Genomic DNA, 21,190 nt, shown 5'->3' on the forward strand with positions numbered 1-21,190 from the left:
GTGCTAGGCCGCAAAATGTCTGCCAAAGTAGGAAGAGTGCAGTGTGGCACTTTTTTGAACAAAATCCTCATGATCAGGCCAAGGTTATCTGTAAGAAGTGCGCAAAGACCTTTAGCCGAGGGAAAAATCTGAAAAATTTGAATACCAGTTGCATGCTTAGACATTTAACCAGCATGCATTGCATGCGTGGACACAACACCAAACCTCAAGTGCCACATGTGCAACTGATCACAACGAAGGTAGTCAGCAACGCTACATTGTTTCCCCCACTGTAAGCCCACCGGTTAGCACAGCAGCAAATGTTGAGGTATCGTTGCAAGGCCACAGCAGTCAGGGAATCCCACTGTTATATCAACGAAAGACTGATTCTAGGCCATCAGAAAGAACACCAACTCCATCACCATCATCAACCCTCTCTCAGTCCGCCCTGTCTACCGCTACTTCCACCATATGCAGCTCTCAAGTCCAGCTCACCCTCCCAGACACTATGAGTAGGTCAAGAAAGTACTCAGTCTCTCATCCGCGTACACTGGGTTTGAACGCCCACATTGCCAAACTAATCTCGTTTGAGATGATGCCCTTTCGGTTGGTGGAAAGCACAGCTTTCCGCGAACTCATGGCCTATGCAGTACCACGCTATGACCTACCCAGTCGCCACTTCTTCTCTCGCAAAGCCATCCCAGCCCTCCACCATCATGTGAAAGACCGCATTGTCCATGCACTCAAGCAGTCAGTGAGCGGAAAGGTGCACCTCACAACTGATGCATGGTCCAGTCGGCATGGCCAGGGCCGTTACGTGTCCATCACTGCGCACTGGGTTAATGTGGTGGATGCAGGGTCCACAGGGGACAGCGGTGGTGGGACAGTGCTGCCTAGCCCACGGTATAGGAAACAGTTGGCTGTAGGCGTTCGACCCTCCTCCTCCTCCTCCTCCTCCAGAAGCGAAAGCTCATCCACAGAGCGCAGTCATACGAGCACTCCATCTGTAGCTGCCACTGTTGCACACGAGGTGTCCCCCTATCGAGCAGCTAGTGGAAAGCGTCAGCAGGCTGTGTTGCAGATGATGTGTTTGGGCGACAGACACACCGCCGAGGTGCTGGCCGAGTACTTGAAGCGACAAACTGAGTCATGGCTGGGCAGTGTACATCTTGAGGCAGGCAAGGTAGTTAGTGATAACGGCCGTAATTTTGTGGCAGCCATAGCCCTTTCAAAACTCAGCCACATACCTTGCTTGGCTCACACATTGAACCTGGTGGTGCAGTGCTTCCTCAAAAATTATCCGGAGTTAACAGCCCTGCTCCAGAAGGTGCGAAGACTGTGCGCGCACACTCCGTTCGTATGCAGAAGCTGCAGCGATTGCTCCACCTTCCCAACCACCGCCTCATTATCGACATTGCAACAAGGTGGAACTCCACCCTGCACATGGTGGAGCGGCTGTGCGAGCAGAGGCAGGCCATAATGCATTTGTGGGAGGATACACGGCCAGGCACTTTGAGAGCAGACATGGAGTTGACAGGCGTGCAGTGGTCGAAGCTGAAAGACCTTTGTAAAGTCCTTCAGTGTTTTGAGGAATGCACACGGCTGGTAAGCGCAGACGACGCCATCCTAAGCATGAGCATCCCACTTATGCGTCTGCTCATGCAAACTTTGACGCACCTTAAGGAGCAGGCGTCTGCAGCCAATGTTGATGAGGAGGAAGAGGAGGAGGGAATCCTTGATGACATTCAGCCATTGTCTGCTCAGGGACCTCTCCTGGACGAAGTGGAGGAAGAAGAGGAGGAGGAGGAGGAGGATGATGGGGATGATTACTTAGGGGAGGAGGATGCATCTCGTGGGGCAAGTGAAAATGTTGGCGTGGCAAGGTCTGGTACAGGGTTTGTGCGTGACTGGAGGGATGTGGATTTGCCAGAAAGTGCTCCTCCACCCAGCTCTCGCAGTGCATCATTGACACCGGGAACATTGGCCCACATGTCAGATTATGCCTTGCGGATCCTAAAAAGGGACCCCCGCATTGCCAAAATGATGAACGATGACGACTACTGGTTGGCCAGCATCCTGGATCCACGCTATAAAGGCAAATTACAAAACATCATGCCACAGGAGAACCTTGACCTAATATTGGCTAATAAACAAGCAACTCTGGTAAATCGGTTGCTTGAGGCATTCCCAGCACACAGCAGCGGTGATGGTTCTCACACGAGCCGTACGGGCCGGGGGCAGCTTGGCAGAGGTGTTCGTGGTGCACACAGCAGAAGTGGCGCTGGAGACAGGGGTTTCATGACAATGTTGTGGACTGATTTTTCAAATACCGCTCACACAACTGGTAATACTGCATCGATGGAAAGTGACAGGAGACAGCAGTTGTCAACTATGGTTACAAACTACTTTTCCTCCCATATCGATGTTCTCCCACACAGGTCATTCCCCTTTGACTATTGGGCCGCTAAACTGGACACCTGGCCTGAATTGGCCCAATATGCCTTACAGGAGCTCGCTTGCCCAGCTGCAAGTGTGCTATCGGAAAGAGTCTTCAGTGCAGCTGGATCAATCCTGACAGAAAAAAGGACCCGTCTGTCAACCCAAAATGTGGATGATCTAACCTTCATTAAAATGAACCACGCATGGGTTTCCAAAGATTTTGTCCCACCTTCCCCTGATGAAACATAGGGTGACAGAAAAATGGCTTGCTTTGGTCCACCTCTTCCTGGTACTTCACCTATTTCGCCTTTTGCATCAGCTGAATGTCCAACATCAACATATGCCACTTTCTAAAACTCCCTAACTGTGCTGCCTCCCCCCCCCATGGCCGGGGTCACCACCTACCGCACGACATCGTGCGAGTGCCGTTGCCCTGGACAGGTGGGTAGGCCGCCTCTTGGGCGCGGGCACTGGCACAGGGTCCCTCATAGTGCAATCAAGTGTCTCTGACGGCGGTGGTGCACACCCGCCGTCAGACACACCGCTGTACTATGAGGGGCCCAGTGCCAGTACCGACGCCCACGAGTGGGCCCCCCTTGCTTGGGCAGGGCCCCAGCATTTGCAATCTTTACCTCTCCCTGCTCCTCCTCTGTGTAATCTGGGCCGTCAAATCCATACTGTGCCTGACACCGTCTGAGCCTGCCTCCTGAGACATATATTTTGAATGTGTACGCTATCCATACATGTTATCCGGGGATACGGTACCCTTTCTAACCTTTGTGCAATCACGTGCAATCCATACTGGGCCTAACACCGTCTGAGCCTGCCTCATGCTGTATAGACATATATTTTGAATGTGTACGCTATCCATACATGTTATCCGGGGATACGGTACCCTTTCTAACCTTTGTGCAATCACGTGCAATCCATACTGGGCCTAACACCGTCTGAGCCTGCCTCATGCTGTATAGACATATATTTTGAATGTGTACGCTATCCATACATGTTATCCGGGGATACGGTACCCTTTCTAACCTTTGTGCAATGACGTGCAATCCATACTGGGCCTAACACCATCTGAGCCTGCCTCATGCTGTATAGACATATATTTTGAATGTGTACGCTAACCATACATGTTATCCGGGGATACGGTACCCTTTCTAACCTTTGTGCAATCATGTGCAATCCATACTGTGCCTGACACCGTCTGAGCCTGCCTCCTGAGACATATATTTTGAATGTGTACGCTATCCATACATGTTATCCAGGGATACGGTACCCTTTCTAACCTTTGTGCAATGACGTGCAATCCATACTGGGCCTAACACCGTCTGAGCCTGCCTCATGCTGTATAGACATATATTTTGAATGTGTACGCTATCCATACATGTTATACGGGGATACGGTACCCTTTCTAACCTTTGTGCAATGACGTGCAATCCATACTGGGCCTAACACCGTCTGAGCCTGCCTCATGCTGTATAGACATATATTTTGAATGTGTACGCTATCCATACATGTTATCCGGGGATACGGTACCCTTTCTAACCTTTGTGCAATGACGTGCAATCCATACTGGGCCTAACACCGTCTGAGCCTGCCTCATGCTGTATAGATATATATTTTGAATGTGTACGCTATCCATACATGTTATCCGGGGATACGGTACCCTTTCTAACCTTTGTGCAATCACGTGCAATCCATACTGTGCCTGACACCGTCTGAGCCTGCCTCCTGAGACATATATTTTGAATGTGTACGCTATCCATACATGTTATCCAGGGATACGGTACCCTTTCTAACCTTTGTGCAATCATGTGCAATCCATACTGGGCCTGACACCGTCTGAGCCTGCCTCCTGAGACATATATTTTGAATGTGTACGCTATCCATACATGTTATCCAGGGATACGGTACCCTTTCTAACCTTTGTGCAATCACGTGCAATCCATACTGGGCGTGAGAACGGCTGGCGAGCTGTTAAGCAAGCTACAGCACCTGTCCAGACAAGTACAGGGATTCCCTAGCGAGGAGACTTATTTGATTGTTTTCAATGTTGGGACAGCAATTTTTGGGGAGCACTATACTCTGGAGAATGATAGATGGGGCCCACCATACACTGGAACATTCCAAAGGTGGACATCAGACACTGGAGCAGCATTTACAGGGCCCATTATACACTAGAGCATTAGAAATGGGGCCCATTATGTTTGGAGCATTATTTGGGCCCATAAGACAGTGGAGCTTCATCCATGGGGACCAACAGATACTGTAGCATTATGTGGAGCTCATCATATACTGTTTCAAACATTATATGGGACCAATGATTCTGTATGGAGAAATAGATGGGCCTCGTCATGAGATGTAAAAAGTGAGGTATTTTTCATTGTACTATACCGCTATTTCTCTGCCGTATCGGAGCATGATGAGTTGTGGTATGTGTTAAAGGGGCGCTCTTTCGCCCAGGGCACATGAAAACCTGGAGCCAGCCCTCCCCCCCCACAGTTTGTAGCCAAATAACCCCCATTTTTCAGTGCGTAACTTGTAATATGAAGTTAATTAAGGTTGACAAGCTTAAGAAAGAAGAATTGATGCTTTTGGCATTCAAATGGGCACTGTAGGTGTGTTTCCTGTCCTCCTCTCACTGCCGACTTTTATTCCCCATTGACTTACATTGGGTTTCGTGTTTCGGGACGACCCCGACTTTTCCCTATAATCGGACGATCTTACTCGACCCGACTTTTGGAAAAGTCGGGTTTCACGAAACGAAACGCGACCCTAAAAAACTAAAAGTCGCTCAACTCTAACGACTACTGGTTGGCCAGCATCCTGGATCCACGCTATAAAGGCAAATTATAAAACATCATGCCACAGGAGAACCTTGACCTAATATTGGCTAATAAACAAGCAACTCTGGTAAATCGGTTGCTTGAAGCATTCCCAGCACACAGCAGCGGTGATGGTTCTCACACGAGCCATACGGGCCGGGGGCAGCTTGGCAGAGGTGTTCATGGTGCACACAGCAGAAGTGGCGTTGGAGACAGGGGTTTCATGACAATGTTGTGGACTGATTTTTCAAGTACCGCTCACACAACTGGTAATACAGCATCGATGGAAAGTGACAGGAGACAGCAGTTGTCAACTATGGTTACAAACTACTTTTCCTCCCATATCGATGTTCTCCCACACAGGTCATTCCCCTTTGACTATTGGGCCGCTAAACTGGACACCTGGCCTGAATTGGCCCAATATGCCTTACAGGAGCTCGCTTGCCCAGCTGCAAGTGTGCTATCGGAAAGAGTCTTCAGTGCAGCTGGATCAATCCTGACAGAAAAAAGGACCCGTCTGTCAACCCAAAATGTGGATGATCTAACCTTCATTAAAATGAACCATGCATGGGTTTCCAAGGATTTTGTCCCACCTTCCCCTGATGACACATAGGGTGACAGAAAAATGGCTTGCTTTGGTCCACCTCTTCCTGGGACTTGACCTATTTCGCCTTTTGCATCAGCTGAATGTCCAACATCAACATATGCCACTTTCTAAAACTCCCTAACTGTGCAGCCTCCCCCCCATGGCCGGGGTCACCACCTAGCGCACGACACCGTGCGAGTGCCGTTGCCCTGGACAGGTGGGTAGGCCGACTCTTGTGCGCGGGCACTGGCACAGGGTCCCTCATAGTGCAATCAAGTGTCTCTGACGGTGGTGGTGCACACCCGCCGTCAGACACACCGCCGTACTATGAGGGGCCCAGTGCCAGTACCGACGCCCACGAGTGGGCCCCCCTTGCTTGGGCAGGGCCCCAGCATTTGCAATCTTTACCTCTCCCTGCTCCTCTGCTGTGTAGTCTGGGCCGTCAAATCCATACTGTGCCTGACACCGTCTGAGCCTGCCTCCTGATGTATAGACATATCTTTTGAATGTGTACGCTATCCATACATGTTATCCGGGGATACGGTACCCTTTCTCACCTATGTGCAATCACTTGCAAGCCATACTGGGCCTAACACCGTCTGAGCCTGCCTCCTGATGTATAGACATATCTTTTGAATGTGTACGCTATCCATACATGTTATCCGGGGATACGGTACCCTTTCTCACCTTTGTGCAATCACGTGTAATCCATACTGGGCCTGAGAACGGCTGGCAAGCTGTTAAGCAAGCTACAGCACCTGTGGTTTGCACACGTAAGTTTTTCATTTTTTCAGGAATGGCGGTTAGGCCTAATTCCGGAACTGCGGTTGACCTGCACTTACTGGGAAATCATCGTTCGCGAGTAGTGTTGAGCATTCCGATACCGCAAGTATCGGGTATCGGCCGATATCAGCGGTATCGGAATTCCGATACTTAATTCCGATACTTTTTTCATATCGGATTCCGGGATCGGAATCGGAATAGGAAGTTCCCATCATGCTATGAGCCTGCTTGCTTTGATTAAGCCAATGGGAATCCTCCGAAGTGTGGGCACATCCTGTTAGGCATGTAGGCATGTTAACTATTGGCATGGCTGTGATTGGCTGCCGAAATGATGTCATGATGCACTATAAAAGCCACCGCAGCCGCCATTTCTGGTCACTCTGCTGTGAATTCAGTTAGGGACAGGCTGCTGTAGAAGACTGTGAGGGACAGTTAGAAATAGCGATTCTAAAAACAATATTGTGCTTTATCCAGGCTACATAAACCACCACTGTAGCTTGCTTTTCCCTAGCAGCGCTGTTTTCACAGCTGTCTGCAAGGGCTGTGTGAGTGCAGCTCACGCTGTGGAGTGGGTCCTGCAGCCACGTCAGGCTGTAGGCCACCCAGTGTGATCACTGCTGCCTCATACATCTTTTATTTTTTGAGCTGCATTTTTTAAATAATTTCAATCTAGTGTGCTTCCATCCGTATCCATATACGTTGGTTGCAAACACTAGTAGTAGACAGCGGAGCCTTTCTGCAGCCTTTCAGTGCTAGTGTCCACTTTGCTGCACTGTTCACGGCTGTCAGAGAGGTCTCTGACTGTGTGTGAGTGCAGCTCACGCTGAGTAGTGTGTCCTGCAGCTACGTCTGGCTGTAGGACGCTCAGCGTGCGTCACTGCCTCACACATATTTTTATTTGAGTGCAGCTCATTTTTTCTTCTATTAGTGTGCATCCATCCGTCTCCATCTACGGTGGTTGCAAACACTATATAGGAGTACACAGCGGAGCCTTTCTGCAGCCTGTCAGTGCCAGTGCCCACTTAGCTGCACTGTTGACGGCTGTCTGAGAGGTCTCTGACTGTGTGTGAGTGCAGCTCACGCTGAGTAGAGTGTCCTGCAGCTACGTCTGGTTGTAGGACGCTCAACGTGCGTCACTGCCTCACACATATTTGTCTCTGAGTGCAGCTCATTTTTTCTTCTCCTATTAGTGTGCATCCATCCGTATCCATCAACATTGGTTGGTTGCAAACACTATATAGGAGTAGATAGAGGAGCCTTTTTTTCTGGCTTGTGCCCTGCCGGCGCAGCCAGATTAGTATTACCCAATTTTTTTGGAGCCTCATCTTTTGCATTGTAGGTTACCTGCCTGCATTGTAATAGCTCCAAAAAGTTGGTGATACTATCAGTTTCAATTCTTTGTTCTCATACTTTGAGTTTGTTTCAAACAAAGAAACCACATAAAAAGTTCACCAAACACTACATTTTGAACTTGTGTAGGCCACATCAGCTCCTATTAAAGTCTAGTCCACACACACACACTTCATAAAATTAGTGTTTCTTGTACCTGTAACCAGCTGTTCAGGAATAAGCACACTAAGGCCCCCCTTTGTCCTTTTTTGCCTATCTTAAGCAGTCTTGCAAGATGAAGAAGGCAGGGAGTAAGGCGCGGGGGCGTGGGCGTGGGCGTGGAGTTTCAGCAGGGAGAGGACGTGGGGATTCTGCAGGGAGAGGACGTGGGGATTCTACAGGTAGAGGACGTGGGGATTCTGGGCCTGCTGCGGGCACCAGTGGATCAGCATCCCCCAGTTTTAGCAGGCAACAGTCCTTTATGCGCAGCTTTGTAGGACCTCAACGTACCCCACTGCTGCGGGAGGAACAAATTGAAGCCGTTGTCGGATGGATGGCAGCTAACGCATCGACTTCAATTACTTCCGCATCCTCTCAGGGTCAGAGCACCGAAGAGCAACCATCTGTCTCTTCACCACCTGCCAAAGTGCCCAGGCAGTCAGAGAGACATGGACAGGAGCCATCACAATCTCTACTTCTGTTCTCGGAATCTGTTGGCTTGGAAAGAGGGGGCCAGCCAAGCAGCATTCCTGAATGTGAAGAAGAGGGAGTATGCAGTGATGCGCAACTTCTTTGTCCCTCTGAATCTGAAGAGGCGAGTGGGCCAGTGCCTATGGTCAGCACACCTCAGTACGCATCAGATGATGACGAGACTCAGTTGCCACTTTCTGGTGCGTACGGTGCTGGCGAGACAACCCCGGAGAAGCAGCTGTTTGAAGAGGGGAGGGAAGATGATGAGGTCCTTGACCCATCATGGCGTGAGCAACAGGAAGGTGGTGGGAGCAGCTCGGAGGAAGAGATTCCCCTACCGGCCAAAACAGGAGGCAGAGGGAGGGGGAAGACTTGGTTGCCTGTACCCTCCACTTCGGCACCCGTTAGGAGCATTCCTCCTTCCAAAGGCAAACCGGGCGCTCACAAGAGTTGCAGTGCGTGGTCCTTTTTTGACACAGTTGCAGATGACATTTGCTTTGTCAAATGCAAGCTGTGTCATCAGAGAGTCAAAAGAGGGAGAAATGTCAGCAACCTCAATACCACAAATATGTGGAAACATGTGCGCACCAAGCACGAGTTGGAGTTGCAGAGACACCCTCAAGACGTAGGCCAACGTACAGCACCACCTACCACCTCTTCAGTTCGTGTTGGGCCCTCTTCCTCCAGCTCACACACTGCTGGTTCGGCTTCCTCACAGGATCGCCAAGGAAGAACCTCTGCCACTGTTGTCCGGAGACCCTGTCAGATTCCACCCATAACAGCACGTTCCCATCCATCACAGCCATCGGTAGCACAGGCATGGGATAAAAGGCGCCCTTACTCGGCAAACCATCCCCGAGCACAGTCTCTGAATGCTGGCATTGCCAAACTTCTGGCAGTTGAAATGCTGTCATTCAGGCTGGTGGACACTGACACCTTCCGGGACTTAATGGCATTGGCAGTCCCCCAATACAACGTGCCCAGCCGCTTTTATTTCAGCAGGCGAGCCGTCCCTGCCCTGCAGAAACATGTTGAGGGCAAAATAAAACATGCGCTACTAAACGCCGTTAGTAGCAAGGTCCACCTGACCACCGATGCGTGGACCAGTAACCATGGACAGGGACGATACCTTTCCCTCACTGCCCACTGGGTCAATGTTGTGGAGCCGGGTACGGATCTGGAGAGTGGCGCTGTACGTGTTCTTCCAACGCCACGGATTGCAGGACTCCAGTCTGTACACATAGACTCCTCCTCCTACTCAAGTTCCTCAGAAACAGCAGAGCAGGAGCCTGTTACGACCGATATGAGCACAGCCGTGGCCAAACGTCAACAGGCTGTACTCAAATTAATTTCTTTGGGGAATCGAAGCCACACAGCGCAGGAGCTCTGGAATGCTATCAAGCTGGAGAGCGATGTGTGGTTTGGGCCAGCGAATCTCCAGCCGGGCTTGGTAGTGTGTGACAATGGCCGAAATCTGGTGGCAGCTCTTGGCCTAGGCAACCTCACACACATCCCATGTCTGGCACATGTTCTTAACTTGGTCGTGCAGAGCTTTCTGAGGGACTATCCGGATCTTGATGCACTGTTGCACAAGGTCCGCATAGAGTGCGCTCACTTGCGACGTTCCAGCACGGCAAGATCGCGCCTCGCTGCTCTGCAGCGACGATTTGGCCTTCCAGAACATCGCATCATATGTGACCTACCCACCCGGTGGAATTCAACGTTACATATGTTGGAGCGGTTGTGTGAGCAGCAGGCAGCAGTCATGGAGTACCAGCTGCATCAGGCGCAAACAAGTCGCACTGTGCGCCGTTCACACTTCAGCACCATTGAGTGGGCCTCTATGAAGGACATCTGCCTCGTTTTGCGTGCCTTCGATGAATCCACGCGGATGGCGAGTGCAGATGATGCACTAGTCAGCATGACTGTCCCCCTTATCTGCCTGCTTCAACAAACACTGCAAGCACTAAGGGATGAGGTTTCAGAAGAGGTGGAGGATGAGGAGTCCCAAATGCCATCTGCTTCTGGACAGTCTGCGCTACGTGTTTCCTCACAAAGGCCTAGGCAGGGGACACTTTGTGAGGAGGATGAGGAGGAGTCGATGGAGGAGGAAGACATCTCTCCAGAGGAGGGAGGTACACAAACCTCTACTCAGTATGTACAGCGAGGGTGGGGTGATGCAGAGCAGGTCGAGGTCACGCCTCAAACAGGGGACAGCGGTTCTTTGGCAGTTGGGAGTCTGCAGCACATGGTTGATTTCATGCTGCAGTGCCTGAGAAACGACCGCCGCATCGCCCACATTCTCGTCTCGGCTGATTATTGGGTGTACACCCTCCTAGATCCTCGCTACCGGGACAGCGTACAAAGGCTCATACCAACGTTGAACCGGGAGCGTAAAATGCGGGAGTACGAAGAGTCACTGGTGCAGTCCATAATGTTTTCCATTCCACCCGACAGCATTGTTGCAAGTGCTTTACAAAGCAGCTCTGTGCGTCGAGGCAGTGGAGGAAACTCTGCACAAAGAGGGAGCAGAGGCAGTGCCGCAGCACAAGGCAAGACCACTATGGCCCAAATGTGGCAAAGTTTTGTGTGTCCACCACAATTGTCTACACCATCAGCGACGCCTCGAGTCAGCAGGAGGCAACGCTTCCGTCAGATGGTGTCAGACTACATGTCTTGCCCTGTCGCTGTACTCCCAGATGGCTCTTCCCCCTTCAAGTTTTGGGTCTCTAAGCTGGATACATGGCCAGAGCTTAGCCAGTATGCATTGGAGGTGCTGGCTTGCCCTGCTGCCAGTGTATTATCGGAACGTGTCTTTAGTGCCGCAGGTGGTGTACTAACAGACCGTCGCACGCGACTATCTTCCGATAATGTTGACCGGCTGACTTTTCTGAAAATGAACAAGGCCTGGATCTCCAAAGACTTTGCCATTCCTCTTACAGACTAAATTAGTGGTTGGCAACTGTATCCAGGTCTGCTGGTGTGTTCATTTTTCTACCACCTGAACTATAATCCCTGTGCTTCAACACAGCCAGTTGTCGCTCAGATGTGTCGTCTGCACAGAGAAACACACTAGCTCCTGTGTTACTGGGGTTCAGTAATGCCAGCTGATCCCCTGCTGTGTGGACGGCAGAGTCACCAGCTCCATCAACATTCAAACCACTACTGATTTTTAACCGTGCCCAACTTAGGTCTCTGGCTCCACTGTCTCTACTATTTCCCCTGACCTCCAACCCCGCCATCTACATCTCTGAAGTGGCGTCAGCACAATCTACACTTGTTCCTGTGTTCCTGTGGCTCAGTCCCATCAGTTTATCCCCTGATGTGTGTCCGGCAAGGTCTCCTGCTCTGTCCACATTCCCATAACCAGTAGTGGGAATGAGGACAGAGCTGGCGAACTTGCCGGACAAACATCAGGGGATCAACTGATGGGACTGAGCACCAGTAACACAGGAACAAGTGTAGATTGTGCTGACGCCACTTCAGAGATGTAGCTGGCGGGGTTGGAGGCCAGGGTAAATAGTAGAGACAGTGGAGCCAGAGGCCTAAGTGGAGCATGGTTAGAATCAGTAGTAGTCCACAACCTCCATAAAAACCGCTGCCCATTGGCCTCTGCATGCGGCATGCGTAATCCTGGGCACCAACAGCGTCAGTTGGTGTTCAGAAGTGTCGTCTCCACAGAGCCAAACACATTCGTTCAAGTGTTAGTGGGGTTCAGCACTGCCAGCTGTTCCCCTGCTGTGGAGATGGCAAGTCTCCTGCTGCCTTCACCTGCCCAAATCCAGTAGGCCCCAGCCTGCTCCTCGCCTAATCCTGGGCTCCAACAGCGTCAGTTGGTGTTCAGAAGTGTCGTCTCCACAGAGCCAAACACATTCGTTCAAGTGTTAGTGGGGTTCAGCACTGCCAGCTGTTCCCCTGCTGTGGAGATGGCAAGTCTCCTGCTGCATTCACCTGCCAAAATCCAGTAGGCCCCAGCCTGCTCCTCGCCTAATCCTGGGCTCCAACAGCGTCAGTTGGTGTTCAGAAGTGTCGTCTCCACAGAGCCAAACACATTCGTTCAAGTGTTAGTGGGGTTCAGCACTGCCAGCTGTTCCCCTGCTGTGGAGATGGCAAGTCTCCTGCTGCCTTCACCTGCCAAAATCCAGTAGGCCCCAGCCTGCTCCTCGCCTAATCCTGGGCTCCAACAGCGTCAGTTGGTGTTCAGAAGTGTCGTCTCCACAGAGCCAAACACGTTCGTTCAAGTGTTAGTGGGGTTCAGCACTGCCAGCTGTTCCCCTGCTGTGGAGATGGCAAGTCTCCTGCTGCCTTCACCTGCCAAAATCCAGTAGGCCCCAGCCTGCTCCTCGCCTAATCCTGGGCTCCAACAGCGTCAGTTGGTGTTCAGAAGTGTCGTCTCCACAGAGCCAAACACGTTCGTTCAAGTGTTAGTGGGGTTCAGCACTGCCAGCTGTTCCCCTGCTGTGGAGATGGCAAGTCTCCTGCTGCATTCACCTGCCAAAATCCAGTAGGCCCCAGCCTGCTCCTCGCCTAATCCTGGGCTCCAACAGCGTCAGTTGGTGTTCAGAAGTGTCGTCTCCACAGAACCAAACACGTTCATTCAAGTGTTAGTGGGGTTCAGCACTGCCAGCTGTTCCCCTGCTGTGGAGATGGCAAGTCTCCTGCTGCCTTCACCTGCCAAAATCCAGTAGGCCCCAGCCTGCTCCTCGCCTAATCCTGGGCTCCAACAGCGTCAGTTGGTGTTCAGAAGTGTCGTCTCCACAGAACCAAACACGTTCGTTCAAGTGTTAGTGGGGTTCAGCACTGCCAGCTGTTCCCCTGCTGTGGAGATGGCAAGTCTCCTGCTGCCTTCACCTGCCCAAATCCAGTAGGCCCCAGCCTGCTCCTCGCCTAATCCTGGGCTCCAACAGCGTCAGTTGGTGTTCAGAAGTGTCGTCTCCACAGAGCCAGCACGTTCGTTCAAGTGTTAGTGGGGTTCAGCACTGCCAGCTGTTCCCCTGCTGTGGAGATGGCAAGTCTCCTGCTGCCTTCACCTGCCAAAATCCAGTAGGCCCCAGCCTGCTCCTCGCCTAATCCTGGGCTCCAACAGCGTCAGTTGGTGTTCAGAAGTGTCGTCTCCACAGAGCCAAACACGTTCGTTCAAGTGTTAGTGGGGTTCAGCACTGCCAGCTGTTCCCCTGCTGTGGAGATGGCAAGTCTCCTGCTGCATTCACCTGCCAAAAACCATTAGGCCCCAGCCTGCTCCTCGCCTAATCCTGGGCTCCAACAGCGTCAGTTGGTGTTCAGAAGTGTCGTCTCCACAGAACCAAACACATTCGTTCAAGTGTTAGTGGGGTTCAGCACTGCCAGCTGTTCCCCTGCTGTGGAGATGGCAAGTCTCCTGCTGCCTTCACCTGCCAAAATCCAGTAGGCCCCAGCCTGCTCCTCGCCTAATCCTGGGCTCCAACAGCGTCAGTTGGTGTTCAGAAGTGTCGTCTCCACAGAGCCAAACACATTCGTTCAAGTGTTAGTGGGGTTCAGCACTGCCAGCTGTTCCCCTGCTGTGGAGATGGCAGTCTCTCCTGCTGTCTCCGCATTACAAAGACAGTAGGCCTCTGCCTACACCCTCCTATTTCCTGGGCTTCAACACAGCCAGTTGTAGTTCGGAAGTGCCGTCCACACGGAAAGAGATACTTGCTCCCGTGTCTCAGTGGGGTTCAGTAACGTCAGCTGATCCCCTGCTGTGTGGATGGCAGTCTCTCCTGCTGTAAACTCATTCAAAATACAGTAGGCCTCTGCCTACACCCTCCTATTTCCTGGGCTTCAACACAGCCAGTTGTAGTTCGGAAGTGCCGTCCACACGGAAAGAGATACTTGCTCCCGTGTCTCAGTGGGGTTCAGTAACGTCAGCTGATCCCCTGCTGTGTGGATGGCAGTCTCTCCTGCTGTAAACTCATTCAAAATACAGTAGGCCTCTGCCTACACCCTCCTATTTCCTGGGCTTCAACACAGCCAGTTGTAGTTCGGAAGTGCCGTCCACACGGAAAGAGATACTTGCTCCCGTGTCTCAGTGGGGTTCAGTAACGTCAGCTGATCCCCTGCTGTGTGGATGGCAGTCTCTCCTGCTGTAAACTCATTCAAAATACAGTAGGCCTCTGCCTACACCCTCCTATTTCCTGGGCTTCAACACAGCCAGTTGTAGTTCGGAAGTGCCGTCCACACGGAAAGAGACACTTGCTCCCGTGTCTCAGTGGGGTTCAGTAACGTCAGCTGATCCCCTGCTGTGTGGATGGCAGTCTCTCCTGCTGTCACCTCATTCAAAATTCAGTAGGCCTCTGCCTACACCCTCCTATTTCCTGGGCTTCAACACAGCCAGTTGTAGTTCGGAAGTGCCGTCCACACGGAAAGAGATACTTGCTCCCGTGTCTCAGTGGGGTTCAGTAACGTCAGCTGATCCCCTGCTGTGTGGATGGCAGTCTCTCCTGCTGTAAACTCATTCAAAATACAGTAGGCCTCTGCCTACACCCTCCTATTTCCTGGGCTTCAACACAGCCAGTTGTAGTTCGGAAGTGCCGTCCACACGGAAAGAGACACTTGCTCCCGTGTCTCAGTGGGGTTCAGTAACGTCAGCTGATCCCCTGCTGTGTGGATGGCAGTCTCTCCTGCTGTAAACTCATTCAAAATACAGTAGGCCTCTGCCTACACCCTCCTATTTCCTGGGCTTCAACACAGCCAGTTGTAGTTCGGAAGTGCCGTCCACACGGAAAGAGATACTTGCTCCCGTGTCTCAGTGGGGTTCAGTAACGTCAGCTGATCCCCTGCTGTGTGGATGGCAGTCTCTCCTGCTGTCACCTCATTCAAAATTCAGTAGGCCTCTGCCTACACCCTCCTATTTCCTGGGCTTCAACACAGCCAGTTGTAGTTCGGAAGTGCCGTCCACACGGAAAGAGATACTTGCTCCCGTGTCTCAGTGGGGTTCAGTAACGTCAGCTGATCCCCTGCTGTGTGGATGGCAGTCTCTCCTGCTGTAAACTCATTCAAAATACAGTAGGCCTCTGCCTACACCCTCCTATTTCCTGGGCTTCAACACAGCCAGTTGTAGTTCGGAAGTGCCGTCCACACGGAAAGAGATACTTGCTCCCGTGTCTCAGTGGGGTTCAGTAACGTCAGCTGATCCCCTGCTGTGTGGATGGCAGTCTCTCCTGCTGTCACCTCATTCAAAATTCAGTAGGCCTCTGCCTACACCCTCCTATTTCCTGGGCTTCAACACAGCCAGTTGTAGTTCGGAAGTGCCGTCCACACGGAAAGAGATACTTGCTCCCGTGTCTCAGTGGGGTTCAGTAACGTCAGCTGATCCCCTGCTGTGTGGATGGCAGTCTCTCCTGCTGTCACCTCATTCAAAATTCAGTAGGCCTCTGCCTACACCCTCCTATTTCCTGGGCTTCAACACAGCCAGTTGTAGTTCGGAAGTGCCGTCCACACGGAAAGAGATACTTGCTCCCGTGTCTCAGTGGGGTTCAGTAACGTCAGCTGATCCCCTGCTGTGTGGATGGCAGTCTCTCCTGCTGTAAACTCATTCAAAATACAGTAGGCCTCTGCCTACACCCTCCTATTTCCTGGGCTTCAACACAGCCAGTTGTAGTTCGGAAGTGCCGTCCACACGGAAAGAGACACTTGCTCCCGTGTCTCAGTGGGGTTCAGTAACGTCAGCTGATCCCCTGCTGTGTGGATGGCAGTCTCTCCTGCTGTAAACTCATTCAAAATACAGTAGGCCTCTGCCTACACCCTCCTATTTCCTGGGCTTCAACACAGCCAGTTGTAGTTCGGAAGTGCCGTCCACACGGAAAGAGATACTTGCTCCCGTGTCTCAGTGGGGTTCAGTAACGTCAGCTGATCCCCTGCTGTGTGGATGGCAGTCTCTCCTGCTGTCACCTCATTCAAAATTCAGTAGGCCTCTGCCTACACCCTCCTATTTCCTGGGCTTCAACACAGCCAGTTGTAGTTCGGAAGTGCCGTCCACACGGAAAGAGATACTTGCTCCCGTGTCTCAGTGGGGTTCAGTAACGTCAGCTGATCCCCTGCTGTGTGGATGGCAGTCTCTCCTGCTGTAAACTCATTCAAAATACAGTAGGCCTCTGCCTACACCCTCCTATTTCCTGGGCTTCAACACAGCCAGTTGTAGTTCGGAAGTGCCGTCCACACGGAAAGAGATACTTGCTCCCGTGTCTCAGTGGGGTTCAGTAACGTCAGCTGATCCCCTGCTGTGTGGATGGCAGTCTCTCCTGCTGTCACCTCATTCAAAATTCAGTAGGCCTCTGCCTACACCCTCCTATTTCCTGGGCTTCAACACAGCCAGTTGTAGTTCGGAAGTGCCGTCCACACGGAAAGAGATACTTGCTCCCGTGTCTCAGTGGGGTTCAGTAACGTCAGCTGATCCCCTGCTGTGTGGATGGCAGTCTCTCCTGCTGTAAACTCATTCAAAATACAGTAGGCCTCTGCCTACACCCTCCTATTTCCTGGGCTTCAACACAGCCAGTTGTAGTTCGGAAGTGCCGTCCACACGGAAAGAGACACTTGCTCCCGTGTCTCAGTGGGGTTCAGTAACGTCAGCTGATCCCCTGCTGTGTGGATGGCAGTCTCTCCTGCTGTCACCTCATTCAAAATTCAGTAGGCCTCTGCCTACACCCTCCTATTTCCTGGGCTTCAACACAGCCAGTTGTAGTTCGGAAGTGCCGTCCACACGGAAAGAGATACTTGCTCCCGTGTCTCAGTGGGGTTCAGTAACGTCAGCTGATCCCCTGCTTTGTGGATGGCAGTCTCTCCTGCTGTAAACTCATTCAAAATACAGTAGGCCTCTGCCTACACCCTCCTATTTCCTGGGCTTCAACACAGCCAGTTGTAGTTCGGAAGTGCCGTCCACACGGAAAGAGATACTTGCTCCCGTGTCTCAGTGGGGTTCAGTAATGTCAGCTGATCCCCTGCTGTGTGGATGGCAAAGTCTCCTGCTGCCTACACAGTCGTACCACTACTGATTTTTAACCGTGCTCCAATTAGGCCTGTGGCTCCACTGTCTCTCGTATTTCCCCTGTCCTCCAACCCTGCCAGTTACAGCTCCGAAGTGGCGTCTGCACAATCCACACTTGTTCCTGTGTTACAGGTGTTCAGTCCGATCAGTTAATCCCCTGATGTGTGTCCGGCAATGTCGCCTGCTCTGTCCACATTCCCATTATCGGAATGTGGACAGAGCAGGCGACATTGCCGGACACACATCAGGGGATTAACTGACCGGACTGAACACCTGTAACACAGGAACAAGTGTGGATTGTGCAGACGCCACTTCGGAGCTGTAACTGGCGGGGTTGGAGGACAGGGGAAATACGAAAATCAGTGAATCCACAGGCCTAAGTGGAGCTTGGTTCAAATTAGTAGTCTACAACCGATCTTAAAATTTCTTCAATGCAGCCTAAGCCTGCTCCGTGCTTGTCCCTGGGCTTCAACACAGCCAGTTGTTGCTCGGAAGTGCCGTCTTCACAGAGTAAAACACTAGCTCCTGTGTTTGTGGGGTTCAGTAACGTCAGCTGTTCCCCTGCTGTTTTGATGGCAATCTGTCCTGCTGCCTCCCAATTGACAGCACATCAGGCCTCAGCCTGCTAAGTGCTTGTCCTGGGCTCCAACATCGCCAGTTGCTGCTCATAACTGACTTTGGCACGGGTACTCCCTCCTGCCCAGCTTGGTTCCAGCCCTGCCTGCTGTTTCCGGGAAGTGTCAATGTCAGTTTGCCACCCCAAGTTGCCATGTCGTGTTGCGGTTGGGTTAGCCGAGGCTAGGGTGCCAGCAGTTTAGGTGCTTCCTATGTGGACTGCGGGTTCTGGTAAGAAAGGTTTGTTCCATAGTGCCAGTAGGACAAGCACCCCCTGTAGGACTGTGTGATTCGGTAACTGCGGCCAGCTTGCGGCATGCCAACTTTGCTTTTCAGGGGTAACTTCTGATACCCCTCCGGGTTCCAGCACCGTCAGCTGGTTCTCATCAGAGCCTTTGGCCTAGGTGCCTCCATCTCGGTATCCGAGTTCCAGCAACGTCTGCTGGTCCTTGGTAGTGCTTTGTAGCACAGGTACCTCCTGCTTAGTAACCGGGTTCCAGCACCGTCAGCTGGTCCTCGGTTGTGCCATTGGCTCTTATTCCTTCTGCTGCCCCTCCGGGTGCCAGCACTGTCAGCTGGTCCTCGCTATTTCCATTTGCTCTTGCAGCTTATGCTACCCCTCCGGGTTCCAGCACCGTCAGCTGGTTCTCGTCAGAGCCTTTGGCCTAGGTGCCTCCATCTCGGTATCCGAGTTCCGGCAACGTCTGCTGGTCCTTGGTAGTGCTTTGTAGCACAGGTACCTCCTGCTTAGTAACCGGGTTCCAGCACCGTCAGCTGGTCCTCGGTTGTGCCATTGGCTCTTATTCCTTCTGCTGCCCCTCCGGGTGCCAGCACTGTCAGCTGGTCCTCGCTATTTCCATTTGCTCTTGCAGCTTATGCTACCCCTCCGGGTTCCAGCACCGTCAGCTGGTTCTCGTCAGAGCGTTTGGCCTAGGTGCCTCCATCTCGGTATCCGAGTTCCGGCAACGTCTGCTGGTCCTTGGTAGTGCTTTGTAGCACAGGTACCTCCTGCTTAGTAACCGGGTTCCAGCACCGTCAGCTGGTCCTCGGTAGTGCCATTGGCTCTTGTTCCTTCTGCTGCCCCTCCGGGTGCCAGTACCGTCAGCTGGTTCAAGAGGACAAAGAACAGGAAGACAACCACCAAGATGCAGAACAACAAGAGAGAGAAGACAAAGAAGCATAAAAAAAACAAAGCAGAAGAACATTAAGCATAAGACTAATACTCTGAGCAAATGATATTATCTTATTTATAAGCAGAAGAAGACTAAGCAGTGTATGGGGGTGAGTCCGTTCCTCCTCGTGGTGCCCCTGGAAAAGGCCTGCTTCTGCAGGCCAAACTGAACGCGGACAAATCCTGTTGTAAATCTTTTGTGACAGGCAGAACGGAAGGTGTAAACTTCTAACTTTTCTAGATAACAACTACAGGAATGCCTGACACAAACAAGAATATGATGAAGAAGAATAGGAAGAAGATGAAGAAGCTGAATATGTAGAATAATAATTGTTGAATAAGAAGAATATGAAGAATGTAAGAAAAGGAAGAAGAAGAAGAAGAAGAAGAAGAAGAAGAAGAAGAAGAAGAAGAAGAAGAAGAAGAAGAAGAAGAATGTAAAAAAAGGAAGTAGAAGAAGAAGAAGAAGAATGTAAAAAAAGGAATAAGAAGAAGAATGTAAAAAAAGGAAGTAGAAGAAGAAGAAGAAGAATGTAAAAAAAGGAAGTAGAAGAAGAAGAAGAAGAATGTAAAAAAAGGAAGTAGAAGAAGAAGACATACATGTCTGGCAAAATATAAATGAGGCTAACATAGTCAATATCTTTGTAACTCCTAACATCTTTAAAAAAAAAAGTTTAATTCCTGCTATTCCATTTGATTGGGCTAAACCTCTATGGCTTTAATGTCTCCTCCACCTCCCACAATACATTCTACATTATTCTTAGTTGTTTTTCTTCATGTAGAATTAACCTACAAGGAAAGAAAGGTTTTTTTTTAATTCCGATATTTTGGCCCCATTGACTTGCATTGGTTCCCGGTATCGGAATCGGCGATACCGATACTTTTTTTTAAGATCGGCCGATCCATTCCGATCCGATATTTTCAAGTATCGGCTGGTATCGCTCAACTCTATTCGCGAGTAATAATTGTAATCAGTGATCCCCATCACTAACGTTGTTCAGCGGGTTATCTGCACCTGTAAGCGACAAACTCTGGCCTTTTCAGTGTAGCGCACATGCAGCCACGGACATGTAAGGGCATGACACACCAGTTATTGGCCAATCTCATGTGCCAGAGCCTCACGTGTCCCTCTAGTAAGCCGGACTCGGACCGCGGGGCATGACGGAGTCTCGTTCGTTAACGGAATTAAGCTTGCAATGTGTGCATCGTTGCTCCCAAGCATGACATCACACTCCCTAGGAGGAAGGTAATGCCACTGTGGCGACCGTACTCCTGGGGGCGACACAAGTGCACTGATGCCCAGCCACTGCTCGATGAATCTGCTGGTACATTGACCCAGACCACTACATTCCCCTCGCACGCTACACGGCCTGAATCTGACCCTGATGAAACTCAGGTTACCCTTCCCATATACAGTTCCATCTTACACGGTGACAAAGAGGAAGCTGCAGATGAAAGTGCAGGTTCGGCCCACCCGCCATCAGACACACCACCGTACTATCAGGGGCCCTGTGCCAGTGCTGTCGCCAACGAGTGGGCCCCCCCTGCTTGCCCAGGATCACAGCACTTGCAAAGTTGAAATACTGTGCAGTGAGATGGAAGATGGGGACGACGAGGAGTCCAGACAAGTACAGGGATTCCCTAGCGAGGAGACTTATTTGATTGTTTTCAATGTTGGGACAGCAATTTTTGGGGAGCACTATACTCTGGAGAATGATAGATGGGGCCCACCATACACTGGAACATTCCAAAGGTGGACATCAGACACT

This window comes from Dendrobates tinctorius, unplaced genomic scaffold, assembly GCF_039654945.1.
Source record: "Dendrobates tinctorius isolate UK_male_01 unplaced genomic scaffold, ASM3965494v1 ptg000085l, whole genome shotgun sequence".
NCBI classification, from domain to species: Eukaryota; Metazoa; Chordata; class Amphibia; order Anura; family Dendrobatidae; genus Dendrobates; species Dendrobates tinctorius.